Raw genomic sequence first — 14,433 nt, 5'->3', positions numbered from 1 at the left:
AGGACCCACCATAACTTTCACTTCCCTGTATTGTTTCGCCATGTGTCTTCAATCCGTTTGTCTTGAAGAACTTCTAAAGCTTAAAAATATTCTCGAAACACAGTCGGTTTTTAGAGAGGTCCTTGGGTTTATTAGTCGCACTTAAAACACGGAGAAAGCGGGTATGCACCCATTAGGAAAATCCGAATAGCCCTGTAATAGAACAAGCTAGGTTTTTCTCACGCACACAGTCATCTATCCACCACGATGGTAGGAGACTCCCTACTCATCCCTTCGAGCAGTAGTGCAGGTCATGACCAATCGACACCGCGGTTCGTTGCCCTCACTTTTCCTAACGAAAGTGGGAACAACGAATCCGCGTTCTTTAGGCACAGGGGCACACCCACACCGAACTTTTCTTCCGTATTAGAAAAAGAGCGACAGACAGTCTAAAAACTAACGCCTAACGCGGCAGTCTACACATAGCGCGAGAGTCGCATACTTCACGCAAATCTTTTGTCGGTTCTCGGCGTTGTCGAACACACATCTTCTCTCCTAAATATATTATAGTGCTAAGTCCATTAATACATTAATTTCCATTATAAGAGCCCTGCTCTAGCGTACATATCTATCGCATCTTCGTGCGACAAGTTGTTAACTATTTATTTCTCTACGTCAGTGTAATCTAAGTGTTGGAAATATATAATTTATAATTCTGTGAATCACAGTGTTATACAAATTCAATCACCCCTATTATCTCAACGGAAATCAGGGGATCGATCAATTCGTGGTGTCGATTGTTATAATCGTAACGGGGATTTACGATCCCCGTTGACGTCTCTCCTCGCGATTACGTCTCCCCGCAATTGGTCGAAATTTACACAATGTGAAAATGAAAAAATTGGAAGCAACCGAACTACGGATGAAACTAAATCACTTCGCTGCTTGTAAAGATAACTTTTAGTGTTATAAACATAAGTCAAGTAGCAAAGAGCATAAATTGAATTTACCCAAACTCTTCTTGAAATCTGACAAAATGATTCTTTATTTTGTCAAAAAAATCTTTACGTATTTTCCATTCCCATTCGTCGCTTTTTTCAGTGGCGTGTTTATCGCTACGTCGAAACTCCGTCGGGTAGCAGTTAATTTCATTTAAAGTAGAAAACTATTCAGAAACGTGTATACGTTACACAGCAACAAACCAGTCGCCCTGTTATTACCTCGTTCTCAACAGTTCAAATTTCAGGGACAACCGACTACTTAGTATCGACCCAGTACGTCATATTTACTCGCCAAAAGTATTGTAAACGAAAATTGTAACCAGACGTGCCGTTAGTAACTACCATTTTTCGCGAAACTTCTTTTTCATTTGGCGGAAATTTAAACAAACCCCGAAACACCGTGGCGTTTTGCAACTGTCTTTAATCCTTTAAGATAAAAAAGATTGACGCAAAATTTTGACGGGATGAAATTTCACGATATATTCAGGTGAAACGATGCGAAATTAGAGCGAAGCTTATAATGGGAATATAGTTTGCTTGTCTGTTGTCATAAAATGAGATATGCAGAATATATTAAAAAATAGAGTATATGTAATACGAAACTTTATATTATTCATGTTATTATGGACAAAATATCACAATATGTTCATATATTTAAATCTCATCCGAAAAAGATTATTGTATGTAGAACACAGTTTAACTGTATTTTGAATTCTTGTTTATCAGATCACAATTGATAAGTTGATATTAGGATGATTATCCTCATTTGAAACAATTTTGTGACTGTTACTTGTCAATATACTTTATATCTTATGTACATTTTAAATATAGTACGCAAACTCGAAGTTGCAAGGAACATTAATAAAAATTCAATATTTCAATAACGCCTTTCATGATTATAATTAAATATTTTTTCAAAATGTCGCATCAGTGTTACATCTAGCACCCCCTCCCCCACACACAAAAGTTTACCAATTTATAATATATGTACTAGTAGATTGACAAGTTACGATTTACAGGTTATATAGAATTCTATTTTATGATTTTATAATTTTTCGTTAAATAGAATAATCAAATAACTTGCAATTAGTAAAATTTCATTTGTTTTATCGTCAAACTTGTGCAAGGGAACATATTAATGCTGGTAACTTTAGTGACTTGCAAAATTTCAATAGTGCAAGACGGGCCAGATATTCAATTGCAATTGGTTGCTATCCATATTTTCATCGGTCTTACAATAACCTTATGTTATCAATTATGAATTAAAAAGTTAATGAAATCACAACTCACCCAAGGCCAATGGGTATGACTTCTTTTCGAAGATCGATTGAAATCTCGAGTTTGTTGTTTGAGACATTCAGTTACCACAAGACAAAAACACCACTCCATTACAGCCGACGTAAACAAAACATGACAGATTCTTCCAATTCTCGGACAACAAACATAGGCTTACATACTTACTGTTTTAAAGTCACAGTCTGTCGTTGAACTTTCGCCAAGTAACTTGATACGTACATATACACGTCCCTCGAAATCAGTTTTCGACGAAAATACATACGTGACATGTTATGTTGCAACCGAACGTGAATTTCTCGCGGGAAATAGCCTGATATCGTTTATTTATGCGTCTCTCAAATACGAATTTTACTATACACTTCGTTTAAGGCACGCCATTTTGCAAAACGATTATCGAAAGATTACTGCTTACATCGAGATCGAGAATAGATTCGCAGGAAGCTGGATGCCGCGATTTCTTCCCGCGCTTTACTTTCTTCCGAAGTTGTGATTGGTTGATTTCCTGCTGCCATATTCGGTTTCGCCGAGAATCGTGAACACGTACGCTGGAAGCAATGCGGGGTAATTATTTAATTTATTTCATAATATTATTTAACATATATCGTGAAAAGTTCTGAATATTCGGATTCTTCTGTTATCGTTTCATCGTATGTTAGCATTATTAGCTTTCGATATCGAATTGACAAACAGAATTTTTCTCATACAAAGTAAGTCACATTAAGTATATGTATATGTATAGTCGAAGCAATGCAATTAAAAATTTTTCCATTTTAATTGGTATTATTTATCACAGACATTTTACCGAGCATTCATTTTATAAATCTTATATATATGTCGGAGCGGACATTAGAATTAGGGTTAGGGGCGTGAAACGAATCTTCGTTTGGGTTACACGTTGTCGTTATGCAATAGAGAAGACATTGACTAGTGCAAATACGATTATTATAGAGCCGGACAAGTAACCGTGGTAGTTAGGCACTTGAGAAACTAATGACAATGATCCTAGGTTCAATAACGAATCCGCGGTCGGCGGGATGATAGATGAACGTACTCACAAAATCTAAGTCGGATGCGTGATATTCGCTGGTCGTAAAGGGTTACTCCTTTCATCAGTGAGATCGCGAACGAGAATGCCTTTCCCGTCCCGATGATGCCACAGAGGAAAACTATAATGGGGTGTGTCTAAGGATACGAGATCATCGGATTCGTCGAGAAAAGCCTTCGTTCAGAAAGTAAGGGAAATTGACGTTGCTGCTAATTGGTCAATCTCCATATCGGTGGTTAGAAAAAGATGCTAGCCGCCTTCGAGGGAAAGTTGCTAGTGGGAGACGCCGCTCGTTGAAAAATATGTCTCCCCTATCTTCCCGTAGTTGGGACAAAGACTGTTTGTCTGTTTGAAGGACTTAGTTAACTAAACCTTAAGATTTATAACGGGCCCTCGGGCTAGCCGAACATGTACTGCGGAGACGCATCGACATCTGGCAATCATCTTACTCGAAGAATAGGGTCTGCGTGTGGCGAGCCACGGGACAGAAACCGTTGGAATGTTTACTGTCGAGTGTTACAACTATTTCCTTTTTAAGGAGAGCTATAGAATTATTCCATGCCTTTGTTAGACAAAGCGTTCATCCCGTGACCGCGGCTACGTTCGGCGACTGACTGTCGTCTCGAGCCCAAGCTCATTATCACAACTCTCGAACAATTACAATCGGATTGAATAACTACAATTGTTCAATTACAGCTATAGTAGACTCTAGGTTACAATGTTGCGGGATTATCCAAAATTCCAAAGGCTCCGGTGTTCTTTCATCTCCGACATATAAATAAGCGTAGCAACATAGAAGAGAGAGAGGTAATTCCTTAGTTCAGAGTTCCTCAGTTCCCCAGTTCTTGTTAGTCTTGTTAATCGACGTGTTTGCATTTGTCAATTTGTAAATTATTGCAAATCTATCAAATTAAAATCTTGTAATTAATAAGAGTGAAAACGTATTGCGAACGATTCGAGTAACTTCGAGTATTTGAAATTTCAACGAGAATTCTGCCAATATCCAATTAAAATATGAATAAACATTTTTTTGTGAAGAATATTTGTCTAATAATATAATAGGATTAAGCGAACATTTATTTTCACCAACTTTGATCCTCTCCCGTGCCAGTACTCCTGCGCGTAGCAGGTTAGCCGAAACGTGGAGTTTAATTGTCAATCGCATTAAATAACAGACAACACTACAATTTAATCTTAGTTCAAAAATTAACGGCAACACAACCAAAACGAGCCAAACAAAACGTAACACAAGACAACCAAGAAAACGAAACCTCAGCTTAACAACAATTGTAGTTGGATGAGTGTATGATTCTCTAGAGGAGCAGACTTTCGATTAAAATTTATTTCGATTAAAAATTCCAAAATATGGAACACTTGTAAGAGTGCTATGTGAAGCTCTTACAGGATGCTCTTACGTATGCAACTTTTACGTGTATATTGTTGAAAGAAGAAAATTAGAAGACACTGTTCTAAGGATTACTGAACCTTACAAGAACATATGGCAACATATTTATCACAATAACTACTATAACAATATCGATATGGATAAAACACTTCTGAAAAACAAATTGTGAGTATGTGAAACAACTAAAAAATATAAAGGTCTAACTCCATCACTCCAAACAATAAAACTTTCAAGATGTTAACATGCATTTTATGGAAACCACCATATTTTGTTAGAAGTATGGAATATGTTACGTCCGGTGACTCTCTACGGTCGAGGTGTCCATCAACTGTGCATATATATGTCGGGTTATCATTAGAATTTAAGGCGCGTAACGATTCTTCGTTTGAATTAGCCATTGTTTTACGAAACAGAGATTATATTTACGCGAATATACAAGATTTTACAAAATATTATGAATAATGAGTTTAATGAATGATAAGATTAACAAACGATAAGTTTAACTAATGATTAGATTAAAGAATAATAAGTTTAACGAATAATAAGGGGAACAAATAATATGTCTTACGAATAATAAATTTCACGAATAATGAGATTAACGATTAATAGATTTTACGAATAATGAATTTAATTAACGCTACTAACAATGTTCCTGGGTTCAAACGAATCCACGGTCAACGGGATAACTCTTTACTATGCGTAGAATAATTTTAAATACAAAAGATACGATTGCTGAGACACTCGGTAAATCGCTCGATGTATCACTTTCCAAGGCGATCACACGAATGAATATCTGATGAAAATCTTTTTCGCTATACGACTGCATTTGTTTGTTATATGCTCGCTGGAGGCATCGAGAAGGTTCCAATCGCCTTTGCTAGGCAGTTTCTGTCAAAAGTTTGTTGTATACTCTTTGGAAGCATCGAGAAAGATCCAAACGCCGTTGCTAGGCAGTTTCTGTCTGGAGTTTGATTCCTAATACAACGTGTGTCCCATTATATCGACATCTCCAAAGTACAATTCTATGTGATTTCTAGGGAGAACAATATAACCGATCCACACCTTCGTCAGGCAAAACGTTTATCCCGTGACCGTGGCTACGTTCGGCGACCAGTTGTCACCTCGAACCCACTTTCGCAATCACAAATATCAAACAATTACAAATGACAACAATTGCTTAATTACAGCTATGATAAAATCTAGGCTAAAGCATTAGAAAACGTTCCCAAAAGTTGCAAAGGGAAGGCTCCGGTTTTCCTTTCATCTCCGACATATAATTATACGGGTCGCAATAATCCTAAGGAACGGTCATAAAACGAGGCTTCTGGATTTACCGCTAAAGCCGTTAAGTGGCCTAAAACACCTTCAAATCGAGACATTCCTTATGGTTATTGTTCCATCAGGTAGAAATTGGGGAGTACTTGCTTCGGCATTACATATACTAAAATTGGAACGATACATAGAAGATTAGCATGACCCCTGCGCAAGTATGACACGCAAAATCGTGAAGCGATCCACACTTTCGGGGAACACGAGGCGGGTATGGGTTTTCAGGGCGTAGGACTATGCCCTGGGAAAGTGGTTCGTCGGTGCCTTTGGCACCCGCCAGTTTGCAGATCCGGTGCAGAGAATTTTGCAGAGGATGGATATGGCAGACAAGAAAGGCAGTAACGTTTACGGCGCAGGGAAAAGATACCTCAGTACCGGTGCAGCCGCGGGTTGTAAAGCGAGCCCCGCTGCGTCGCCATCGAGCAATCGTGGCCGTCCGGGGGTGGACCATCAGGCCCCCGGGCGTGTTCATGCGTCTGGTGAAGAGGACGTGCAACCAGAGGAGTCTCGGGGAAGGTCAGAGGGTCCGGATGTAACTATCAGCGGCCCGGGATCTTCGTCGGATGGGCTGCTTTCGCGGTACTGTGGCGGCGGCAGGGTGAGATTCGACGACGAAATGTCATCGTGTCCTTCCTCTACGACCGTTGTGAACGCGCTCGGCAAGCGATCATACCGGAAAATTACCCGGTCATGGTTGGCCTCACGGAGGGCGAGAGCGTCTAACGCTGAACTCCAACGGCGCACGTGGTCACCACCTCCGCCGTCGCCTCAACAATCGCCGATCTCTGTCGTCTCTGCATCCGCGACAGTGCCGTTGGCGACGACGACGTGCGGAAAGAGGATATAAAGACGGAATCGGAGGAAAGAGAAGGGACCGAGAAGGACAGCTAACCGATTCACGGACATGAACACGCGGACAGCGCATATCTGCGGAGGAGGGTGCGCTTTCTGGAGAGTGAGGTCAGTCGTCTCCAGAAGACGGTGGAACGGCTGACCAAGGAATGTGTACTAAGAGGGCAGTAACAGAAGGAAGTGTAGCGACACTCGACAGCAAACTTTCCAACGGTTTCTGTCCCATGGCTCGTTACACAAAGACCCTATTCTTCGGACAAGATGATTGTCAGATGCCTATACATTATTACAGAATATTTTCAGTTAACCTAAGGACCTGCTACAAATCTTAGGATTAATTTAGCTAAGGTCCTCCAAAGGGACAAATGGTCTTTGTCTTAACAACCCCTATACCTACCGCCAACTACAGGAAGATACGGGAAATCTGCTTTTCTCACGTACGACGCTTCCTACTAGCATCTTTCTCTCAAGGATGGTTAGTATCCTTTTCCAACCACCAACTCAAAATTTAGCCAATTAACGACGACGTCCACTTCCCTCACTTTCCGAACCAACGCTTTCCTAAACGAATCCGATGATCTCGTATCCTTAGACACACCCCATCATAGTTTTTCCTATCCAGCATCATCGTGACGGAAAGTCAGTCGCGAGACGCCTGTCCGAATTGATAGTTGATAGTTGGCAGCAATCACTGATCCGAGTTGCTCGACATCTCAGGCAATCATCGTCCGAACTCGTAGCGCATATCGAATCGTATCTACCCGAATCTACCCGAGTTCGAACTTGTAATCGCGAACCGCGAACCACGAACCGAAATTAATAACCGCGAGTTTTACGTCAAGTATACTCACCGAATATATTTTGTTAATAAATATTTATTGTTAAACATATTCGAGTGTTCCTTCAATACCTATCACGCCCATTACCTCAGAAGTAACGACGGTGAAGGGCAAGCGGTGGGGATCACCACTACGAGGGGACGAAAGGAGATGCTCCCGGGGCCCCAACGGGAATGATTATGGGCCATAGAATAAGAATATATATAAAAAATTTCCTGCAAAAAGTGATAATTTCGTGGATAGAAGATTGTGGATCAAAGGAAAACGACGAAGAAATATCTAGTACAGCAAACACTTATGAGACATATGACAAGCAGATCATCCAGACTAGATCACCCACAAAGACTATCAAATTTCGGAAAACATAAACTTATAAACATAGTGTCTAGTCGTCGGAGTAAAAAAGCCCCAAAACCCCAATGTAGAATTTGCACAATTAAAAAAGAAAAGAAGTAGAATATGTTTTGTCTGTAAATTTTGCAATGTTTCATTACACAGAAGCGATTGTTTTGGACGATATCACACTTTTAAAAAAATATTAAATTATTATTTGCTTGAAGAAAATCATTGTATGGATTATGGAATATTATATAAATATTAATCTAAAAACGATTCTAATAGATCAAATAAATATCAATATAAATATTATAAGTAATTTCGCCAAATTTGAGTTAACATTTCTATAGGTATGAGAAAAAGCGCGTATATTCCCGCGCGATATCCTAGAGTCTAAACAGAGCTAGAGTCTAAACTGGCTTCAACGATGTATCTGCGACCGAGTGAGAGGTAGACAGTACATAGGATTTTCAACCGCTACTGGTCGGTAAAATGATACGATAGTACACAACAAGTGTATAAGGTGAAACCGTGAATGCGCGTGCGTGCGTGCGTGCGTACGTGGATAACGATAAGACGCAGCGAATAATATGCATAGTGAATCTTTTCTGTCTTTTGTGAAGAAAGGTTTTATTTTTCATTCTTTTGGTCTCTTCCCTCTCGTTTCTTTTTTCTTTTCTTCTCTCCAGCGTCACATGAAGCGCACAAATGTCCAAATCTTTCCACGGTTCTTTCTTGGTTCGCTATATTTTGCGAATGAAATTGTACTTCAAATCCACTATATCCAAACGTCTTCCCCTATCCTTTCCTATTTCTCTACCTATATGTCGGAGATGAAAGGAAAGCCGAAGCCTTTCCTTGGAAATTTTCGGAACATCCTCTAGTACTTTAGCCTAGATTTTATTATAGCTGTAATTGTTTAAAATTAGTGATAGCGAGATTGGCTTCGAGGTGACAATTGGTCGCCGAACGTAGCCACGGTCACGAGATAAACGTTTTGCCTAACGGAGGTCTGACGAGTGGTTGTATGGGTTTTCCGAGAAGTGTGATTGTGGCGGCATGCGGCCTCGAGAGCGGGCCTAGCCACGTGTGAGGTTACCTCGGAGGTGCCGATACAATGGGACATACATTGGCTAGTCCACGCGAAGAGTTGTCACGCGCCCAAAATTCCCATCTTAACCCGACATATATTTTAAATAACCCAGAGCGGTCGGAGCCTATATCGAATCGATAAAGTTTGGACCCACGTAAAAATAAGTATAAAGCTCAGGAGTTTGTCGTTTGGGTATTCAATTGTGTGTTCACTATCGTTACTACTCGCACTCCGCACTCGTACTACAAATCGACAAATTTTTACAATTTGTTAATTTATCAACCACGGTTGATCATTTTACAATCCACAGGAAAATGATAACATGCTCGATATTCTAGTTCGTGTTTGAAGATACATAAAAAATATATATTTATGCACTTCCTATACTACATATCTCATTGAGCATGCGAAAACTCGCTAGTAGAACGCTAGTAGTAGGTTATGAAAATACATCTAATTCATAAATATATTGTGAAAATTATGTAAAGAAATATAAATAGAAGATAAATTTGAGATAACAAAATGATAGCACGCGCCATACAAAATATATTTTAGAAAAAATAAATGATTTCTTATACTTTTTTACTTATATTTATTTACCTATATTTTTACTTCCCTTATAAAATATCTATTATATTTCGATGTACTCAGTTGTTTAATATTTTCATGTTAAATTATATTATTCTTTCAGAGTATATAATTTTGCTCTTTCACTATTTGAAACTATTTCCTTCCACGAAACGATTTCCTTCGACGAAAACCATGCCATGCTTTGAAATACAACTTTTCAAAACATTTAATGTAAAAATAGGCAGGTCATGATCCATACTGATATATACATATTTTCTCATTTGGAGTTAACATCGCAAAAAGTTCCTTCTTGCTTAAATTTCATTTACGATAAGTATCTTCTGTTTGTTCCTCAGTCATAATCACGGAAATAAATGGTCGAAGAGGTAGTGTGCATCGAAATATAAATATAATATGCTCAAATATACTAGAACTGCTAAAATATTCAACAAGGGCGGTGGTATAGGCAATCGTCATCGAGAACAAATGACTAGCAATCGTGTTATCGTAAGTAGCTTGTTTTTTCTTGTTCTTTATTTTGAGATTCAGCTTCCATTCCTTACATTCATCAACTCTTTGTATTCTCCTTATTTCCCCTTCCCTTTTCACCCTTTTCCACTTGCGGCTCATTTCTTCACCCGGAACAGAGTATGTAGCTGATTTTCATCGAACAAACCTGTTCGAACGTCTCACACCACTTTACGGATACTTGCATATAACTATAATACGCATCTTCATTCGTCTCTTATTCATTGAATGGATTTGAAAGACAGCGATTCTGGCGTGCTTTCCTCTAAGCATTATCGTGTTAGGAATGTTCCTACTACAGTATATATGTTTCGTAACGGTGATAAATAGACCGAGTTCGATGGACTTTCAAATGGACGGAGCAAATTTCTGATGCCCAGATTTACTACTATAAAAATAAATCAATGCATCATTTGATTAAGCAGTTTCAGAAAACAGTCTGAATTTAATTTGGTAGGACCGTCATTTTAAAGATATCTTCAGGATACGCGGGACAGCGTACTCTATATATTTAGTATAGTTTAAAATGATATCTTATAGGATTCTCAAATCCGAGTCGAAATTGAATTCATGAGCAGTTGCAGTTTTCATACAGACATGTATGTATGTTTTCACTTAAAGCCTTTTTGACAGCATTTCACAGATGAGGCACCAAAGTTTTCTCTGCACGTTGTCTATTGACAGTCTTGAGCGCAGTGAGATCATATTTGAAGCTCTCGAAAAATTAGTGAATAAAATTATTGCGAAACAGATCGAGAGAAAAGGAGCGTTAGATGCTCCTGTTATTAAATTATCAGAGAATTAAAAGTTGTTTCCTTTTCATTTTTACTATTTATATCATTTCTAAAATAATACTAACATTGACAATAAAATTCGATTGGGTTAGACATCTTCGCTTTAGTGATAAATAGTTGTTACGCAATACATTTGTTCAGTTGAGATGTACTGTTGAATACAAATACAATATACAAATTGTATTATAATTTATAGCGTAACTATGGATAGATTTCAATGGTAAGAAGATTATTTTAAACTCGTACAAGCATATGCCTCTGCTCAAAGTGATGAATCTTTATGCTCTTGTTCAGCAACTGGCCTAATAACATTTATGTGACAAAAAAACATATACATCTAGAAAAATTGTATAATACACAACTCACTTCTCGATAAATGTGCGAACATGTGTAAGATGTTCGAATTTCGAATATTTTTCAGATATTCATCCACTTATGTGAAGAACGATTTTCCGCATGAGTCATCTGACTATTTCATTTTTTCTCCGAATGTCCGTACGTTATGTGTGTATTCTGTACATCCTCTGTGAACGCTTTCAGTCCTTCCGGCTTCAGTCCTTCGTCGTTTCCACGATTAGGCCGGTGTCGCTTATTTTTTTTTCAACTGCTGTGACTTGTATTCCCCCTTTACGGGGGATTACTAGCGTGAATAGCGCGTCGCGCGCTTCTCCGCTGCTTCTTATTTCACCATCCTCAACTTCCGACCGGATTATAACCACATTTCTCGGTGGTTTTACCGCCATTTGTCCGCTTTATTGCTGACCATCTTCACTTTTTCCGCGTACGAGAGCTGTTTTGGCTCGGCCTTCGTTGTTTTCTTAACGGCCGTTTTAAGCCGCTTGCTGGCTTCCAACGACTTACTCACAGCGCTTAATATCGCAGTTTCCTTATTCTTAGCTTTTAGCTTGTTCTAGCCTTCCGGCTAGATGACAGTTGTGGAGCAGGAGATTCTCCACAAATCCTCTCATATCCTTAAAGTAACGCATTATCGTTGCGGTTTGCCCTTGTTAACTTTGTTGCTCGGGTCGTGGCAGAATGGTAGGACCCTCTTTTCCATATCGCTAGCTCGTTCCCTTATGTCGGGTATTGGCCGCGATTCTTCTTTAGTATCCTCCTTCTCTTCATCAGACCGCTTCTTGATTTCTGGGCTGTTTTGCTTTATCGGTGTAGCGCTTATATTAGTATCTTTAGGGGTTGACCACTCTGCCCCTTTTTCAGGCTTTTGCGTTTTCAAGGGTTGCAAAACCATGCTTGCATTCGTGGCGGGTGGCGGGTGGCGGGTGGCGGGTGGCGTCTGCCCACGTGAAGACATCTGGATTACATTCGTGGCGTTCTGTTTGTACACACGGACAGTGTACGAAGCGACGCGAACACAACCTATCTGCATGCCGTCATCTTGGGTCAACGCATGCTGTCAGGAGATCTTTAAAATGTGTCCAAGGATGTTGGCCGATGTAATTGTTAACAATGACTTGGCTTACTTAGAACCAGGCAGGCAACCGCCAGAGGCAATGTAGGTGAAGAGGCTCTACAAGCATTTCTGGGGTAGAGCTGCACCTCCAAATCCTATAATCCTAGGAAGTAGAGCCTCGGAGTTGTCATTATGTGAATACTTTCTTGTTTCACATGATCTAATAAACCAACACTTCTTTCAACTTTTTTTAAGAAACTGTTTTGAATCGTGCAACATTTTCGATCGATTGCGATATCTCTGGTAATTGCATAGTTTTATTTGTGAATATTACACAAGTAAATATTTCGTTTTTTCGTTCAGATAAACTGCAACGTGATATTATTTTATATCACTGTTGCTTGATCATATTGCACAATTTTTATGCCAAGAGAAACATGCTAAAATTCTACATGCAATTTCTTTAGAGACGGTTGTACATTCAAATCATACAAATATTTTTTTTAGGCCTTTTTTTTAAAAGGAGTTTATTGGGCCCAGAAAATACAGATTTTAAGTGCATATATTCACAATAAACATGAATTTTTGTAATGGTATGTTAGGCAAAGGTACCGATACGCGGCGGTACGACGTAGCCATGCTGTATTATGTGTCGGCGCTTTACATTTTTTGTTGTATGATGCGGTTTTTGGCTTTAAGCCTCTGGGGAGCGGAGCTTTTTTTTTATTTTTTTTTCTGTCCTGAAAAACTTGGTCGCAAAACAGGACGCTTCGGTAGTTTGCTTTTTGGGTGCTGTGTAACTTTGGGGAAGGGTGGGATGAGAGGGATGGTGCGGGTGGGGGGGGGGGGGGACAAATAGGATTATTTACTAATATTTACAAATATTTACAAATATTTACAGTGTTTACATTTTACACCTGTGTTATGCGGTGTCAGAATTGAGTTCTGTCGGTTTAATGTTCTCTCTTACTTTGTTATGGGTTCTGTATCCACCAGTATTTTTTTGTGTTTCTTCTGTGTTTGTCTTTGGTGTCTTTCCGGGGGAGGGCAATGTTGTATCTCCATCTCGGGTCAGCGGTCTGTCCATTTATGTTTTCTTCGTAGAGTATGGTTTTGATCCCTGTTTTTCTTTTTATGTGATATATTATTGGGATGTTGTTTTGGTCCTGGAGGTAGTTTTTTTCGTCTAGGTATAGGAAGGCTTCTGGGGGGATGTGGCCTGTTTCAGAGTGTTTTTGTAATATGCGTTGTTAGGAAATAGGCAGCTGAAAACTAAGCTGTTTTCTTTTATTTTTGCTGCTTGCGCGAAGTGGTTTCTTATTAGCTTTAGGATGTGGCAGTCGATGCGGTGAATGTTGGCTAGGTCGTATATTGTTTTGTTTTTTACATATTTTTTGAATCCGCTGTGTTCGGATCTGTATGTGCTCAGGCAAGCCCTGATGCATTTTCTTTCGAATATGCGGATTTTTTCCATCTGGGAGGCTGATATGTTGTACCAGATTGGGCTGCCGTAGGTAATGATTGGTCTGATTAGTGCTTGGTAGCATAGTATTTTCACTTTGCTGTCGAGATGTTTGAAGTAAAATAGTCTTTTTATTCGCCAGAATGCTTTATTGGCCTTAGCAAGTTGGGTTTCGGTGTGCTGCTTGTAGTTTAATTTGTCGTCTATGTTTATTCCTAAGTATTTTACGCAGTTTTTGTGTGGTATGAGTGCCCCTTTTTTTGCTTTTTCTCTTACTTGGAATTCTCTGCGGTGTTCTCTTTCTGTTGGGCCGATTTCACTTAACTTGGGTCCGAACAGCATGGTTTCGCATTTGCTTGTGTTGATTTTTAGTTTCCATGCGTGGTAATAGTCGTTTATTTTTTCGAAGAGTTCTTGCAGTTCAGTTTTTATTGTCTTCGTTTTGCGGCCTGTTACGTAGATGATTAGGTCATCTGCGAAGGCTATGGAGCGT

At 39.2% G+C, this 14,433-nt stretch overlaps 1 non-coding gene and 1 pseudogene across 1 annotated transcript; both read left to right on the top strand.

Moving 5' to 3' along the window:
* Window positions 1-14,433, top strand: part of LOC117162415 (very long chain fatty acid elongase 6 pseudogene) — an 87,791-nt pseudogene that overhangs the window by 38,878 nt on the left and 34,480 nt on the right.
* LOC143304161 (U6 spliceosomal RNA) lies at window positions 6,144-6,250 on the top strand. Its single transcript, XR_013060867.1, has one exon. It is a non-coding gene; the product is annotated as a U6 spliceosomal RNA (small nuclear RNA).

The sequence above is a fragment of the Bombus vancouverensis genome, unplaced genomic scaffold (genome assembly GCF_051014615.1).
Source record: "Bombus vancouverensis nearcticus unplaced genomic scaffold, iyBomVanc1_principal scaffold0024, whole genome shotgun sequence".
Classification (NCBI taxonomy): Eukaryota; Metazoa; Arthropoda; class Insecta; order Hymenoptera; family Apidae; genus Bombus; species Bombus vancouverensis.
The sequence above is the reverse complement of the archived record's forward strand: the minus strand, read 5'-3'. Positions and strand labels throughout refer to the sequence as shown.